The sequence below is a fragment of the Lycium barbarum genome, chromosome 3 (genome assembly GCF_019175385.1).
Source record: "Lycium barbarum isolate Lr01 chromosome 3, ASM1917538v2, whole genome shotgun sequence".
In the NCBI taxonomy this organism is placed as follows: domain Eukaryota; kingdom Viridiplantae; phylum Streptophyta; class Magnoliopsida; order Solanales; family Solanaceae; genus Lycium; species Lycium barbarum.
The window spans coordinates 15,691,626-15,696,661 of NC_083339.1; the positions used below are offsets into that span (position 1 = coordinate 15,691,626).

General features: G+C 32.3%; 1 long non-coding RNA gene across 1 annotated transcript; it reads right to left on the reverse strand.

The window, feature by feature from the left end:
* Window positions 1–1,904: 1,904 nt before the first annotated feature.
* LOC132633760 (uncharacterized) lies at window positions 1,905–4,426 on the reverse strand. Its single transcript, XR_009579790.1, has 2 exons — window positions 4,311–4,426; window positions 1,905–2,073 (listed from the first exon to the last, which is right to left on the reverse strand). It is a non-coding gene; the product is annotated as an uncharacterized LOC132633760 (long non-coding RNA).
* Window positions 4,427–5,036: the final 610 nt, after the last annotated feature.

The window sequence follows — 5,036 nt, forward strand, 5'->3', positions numbered from 1 at the left end:
AATCACTTAACAAGTTCCTCCGGCCAAATTGTTTGTAGCTGGAATTCGTTGTTATTTGAAGAAGATTGATTGTTAAGGTCCGTTTTTCTTTCATATATTTCATTTATGGTATGTTCAAAGGATAATATGGAGCCTGTTTAATCTGTCTCTGTTAGTTTGATTATGCTAAGTTTTCTTCTTTTTTTTTCTTCAACTTTTGGGTTAAGCTGCATTTTTTGATACAATTTTGCTCCTTGTTTTATTTTTTCTCGTTTATATTTAAAACAAAATCGACCTTTGTATTTGTTTGTGATTTGTCTAGATATTTATCATTGATCCCTGCTTGTTAATTAAAGGTTGTAGTCATGTTTGTTCTTTTCCTTTTGGATAAATTGTTTTTAAAAAAATATAAGAATGGATTTCGTGCACCCTTTTGTCATTTTTTGTTGCTTTTGTTTTGGTGTCTATGTTTATTTTACCGTGCCTTGGATCTTGTTAAAAGTAGCTAAAGATTAAATATTTTGGGATTTATGTTAGAAAGTTAGCAAGATGAGATAACATGAGTAAGTAGATTTGATAAACAAAGTTTGCAACACTATATCATTTCAAGAAAGTTTATGGAATATAATTAAACCAACAGTACCTTAAAACTCATATATATAAGAGATGTTTATATTATTAGAAAGATAAAAAAACACAAAGAGAAAGAAGAATATCTGCTTGTTTCAAACGCTTGCAAACGCCCATATATAATGGCTAAAACTTTACAACACCATGCTTTCACAATTGGAGAAAAGAACTTTTTAAATCAACTTGAAATGAAATTACAAAAAAGAAGAAAAAACTAAATATTCTAAGATCATCACAAAATTTATAACACATCACAAAATTTATAACACACTCTATGATGATATCACAAGTGATGACATTTAAGTTTGTTGACGAAAAGAACCACTGGAATGCAGTTTGTAAATAATATGAATACGCATACAATTTTGTAGATATGTAGAGCAGGTTGCGACGATAAAGGATTGTTGATTTGTTCGCCAAATAGTTCTATATCGCAGTTTAGGGCGTCCCCTTCTTCTGCATCTCATCCCCAAATGAAGAAAGCTTTATTTCCTCAATAGTTAAATTCTTATATTCCTTAGTAGCAAGAAACACTTTTTCTTTAAGTAAAAATTTTAGTTTATTCCTTGCCGCTACGCCCTTCAACAAGACAATTACGGTTAAACCGGCTACTATGGTCGGATGGAAACATATGTATGCGGTTGCTAGCAAATTATCCTTACTACACCTTCGAAAACCATGTAAAGCACTGGAAAGTGCAACAGTAAATGTAGAAAATGTGACGATCAATTTGAGAATATCATACAAATCTTCTTTGATTTTATCGTTCTTGTCTATCAACTTTTCAAACCTAGTTCTGAGCCTATCAACATCATCACTTGTCGATGATATAATCCCTTTCTCAACATCCATGTCTAGCCTACATGAAAGGAACTAGACGAAGTAAGTTTTGTAAGCTTAAAATGACATAAAAATTAAGTGTAATATTTGTATTCAAACTCCCACTGCAATTCGGGAAACATAAAAGAAGCTGACAGACTTGAGTGGCAAGCCATGAAATACACTAGAGCTTAGCAAGCTAGCTGGATTCATTATACTTAAATGGCTTTTGAGAAATACACTCATGGTTGACATTTCAAGTTTATCATTGAACAAACTAGAAATCTACTTAGACTTCCCACACATCAGAAAGACGCATGTAAAAATTGATAATAGGCTGATTATGATTAATTAAAAAGTAACCATGTGACCACATTCAAGTCGAGTCATCAAGAATGATAAAACCACGAGAAAGATAACCTACTAGACCAAATTCAACAGAGAAATCATGATAACATGGATGAAGAGGATCAAAATCAAAGATCAAAGTTATGTCTAACCATAAACATGGGCCCTGTACAGAACACGTCTATGACCATTTAGAGCTCCATAGAGAACCATCAAAATTTTGTCAAAGAAACCTTTAAATTATGCAACCAAACATAATCTTCACTTTGTAAGCTCTAAACTTGTGCTTCAGTGTTCCTTATCATCACAAAAAAAAAAAAAAAGAGCTTCAGTGTTTTCTATTTCCAAATACCTGCCCCATTTCCAATCAAAATATTCACGGAGGCAGCTTTTCCATTAGAATCTCATAAGCAACATAACAGAAAGCATGAAACTAAATGAACATGAATTAAGGGACCAACTAAATGAACTTCATTAAGAGATCTGGAAAAATGTGCAAAATATAGAGAAAGAAAACATGAATTTCCACCAAATATTTAAACAACTAAATGCTAAACCACTTAACAAAAAAATCTAGCCAAACATCCCATAACTCATACATCATTCACAACAAAATTAAAACACATAAAATAAACAACTAAGAGAAGATTAAACCTTTAATGGAGATGAGGGTTTCCTTCCAAATGACACAATACATTTTTTTATTAAAATCATAATAATGAAATTAACATAAACCGAAAACCTTATTATTTTCATCAAAAAAAGGCTTTTAAAAGCTCATTAGTGCCGCCCGCTTTTTAACCTTCATGGAAACCTTATATCTCATCAAATACCATGAAGGCTAAAGATTAAATATTTTGGGATTTATGTTAGAAAGTTAGCAAGATGAGATAACATGAGTAAGCACATTTACATGCATCTTTTTGATGTGGGTGGAAGTTTAAGCAGATTTCTAGTTTGGTCAACGACAAACTTGAAATGTCAACCATGAGTATATTTCTCAAAAGCCATTTAAGTTTAATGAATCCAGATAGCATACTAAGCTCTGGTGTATTTCATGACTTGCCACTCAAGTCCGTGAGCTTCTTTTATGTTTCTCGAATTGCAGTGCGAGTTTGAAAACAGATATTACACTTAATTTTTTTATGTCATTTTAAGCTTACAAAACTTACTTCGTCTAGTTCCTTTCATGTAGGCTAGACATGGATGTTGAGAAAGGGATTATATCGTCGACAAGTGACGATGTTGATAGGCTCAGAACTAGGTTTGAAAAGTTGATAGACAAGAATGATAAAATCAAAGAAGATTTGTATGATATTCTCAAATTGGTCGTAACATTTTCTACCTTTACTGTTGCACTTTTCAGTGCTTTACATGGTTTTCGAAGGTGTAGTAAGGATAATTTGCTAGCAACCGCATACATATGCTTTCATGCGACCATAGTAGCCGGTTTAACCGTAATTGTCTCGTTGAAACGCAAGGAATAAACTAGAATTTCTACTTAAAGAAAAAGAGTTTCTTGCTACTAAGGAATATAAGAATTTAACTATTGTGGAAATAAAACTTTCTTCATTTGGGGATGAGATGCAGAAGAAGGGGACGCCCTAAACTGCGATATAGAGCTACTTGGTGAACAAATCAACAATCCTTTATCGTCGCAAGCTGCTCTACATATCTACAAAATCGTATGCGCATTCATTTTATTTACAAACTGCATTCCAGTGGTTCTTTTCGTCAACAAACTTAAATGCCATCACTTATGATATCATCATAGAGTGTGTTATAAATTATGCGATGATCTTAGAATATTTAGTTTTTTCTTATTTTTTGTGATTTCATTTGAAGTTGATTTAAAAAGTTCATTTCTCCAATTGTGAAAGCATGGTGTTGTAAAGTTTTAGCCATTATGGGCGTTTGAAACAAGCAGATATTTTTCTTTCTCTTTGTGTTTTTTTATCTTTCTAATAATATAAACATCTCTTATATATGTGGGTTTTATGGTAATCTGTTGGTTTAATTATATTCCATAAACTTTCTTGAAATGATATAGTGTTGCAAGCTTTGTTTATCAAATCTACTTACTCATGTTATCTCATCTTGCTAACTTTCTAACATAAATCCCAAAATATTTAATCTTTAGCTACTTTTAACAAGAGCAAAGGCATAGTAAAATAAACATAGACACCAAAACAAAAGCAACAAAAAATGAGAAAAGGGTGCACGAAATCCATTCTTATATATTTTTTAAAAAGTTATCCAAAAGGAAAAGAACAAACATGACTACAACCTTTAATTAACAAGCAGAGATCAATGATAAGTATATAGACAAATCACAAACAAACACAAAGGTCGATTTTGTTTTAAATATAAATGAGAAAAAAAAAAGGGGCAGACTTGTATCAAAAAAATGCAGCTTAACCCAAAAGTTGAAGAAATTGTTTTTTAGCTTAATCAAACTAACAGAGACAGATTGAACAGGCTCCATATTATGCTTTGAACACACCATAAATGAAATATATGAAAGAAAAACGGACCTTAACAATCAATCTTCTTCAAATAACAACGAATTCCAGCTACAAACAATTTGGCCGAAGCAACTTGTTAAGTGATATACACAGATATTTTACGTGAGTCCTTGGATCTAGAGACAAGAAACGGCTCCGATTAACTCATGGGCGACCCCCTTTTTTAATATCTTGGGCCAAAATTGGGCCCAAAATATTTTCATCCCAAATTATATCAGCCTTGACGAAAATGGGCTGCTCTTTGGACCGAAAAATAAATGGGCTTCAGCCTTGTCCCTAAATGCGTCCATCTTTGATTCCTACAAACTTAGTCCAATATACTATATGTATGTATTTAGGTGATATGGCTAAGTCTAAACGATTTTTGAGGATAAAATTGAGTTACATTTTGGGCCTCTCGCCCCTTGAGAAATCTGGAAATGGAATAAACAAGGATTAAATTAGTTTTGGGCCTCAAGCTCAATAGTAGACTGTTTTAAACCAAAATATGTAATTGTTTTTCCCTTTGGGCCTCAACATTAAATTGGACTGAAATTGGACATCAAAAAACAACTTGGACACAAGACATATTTGCGGAACTGATATCGGTTAACTGGAAAGTAAACATTAAGAATTTTCAAGTAAATTGGACCCGTTTTTAAATCTGTGTGGAGTTGGATAAATTTTTAGAAAGAGAAAATATTGTTGGGTTGATAGCCCGATTTAAGGGACAAAAACAAAGGGAGATATAAGATG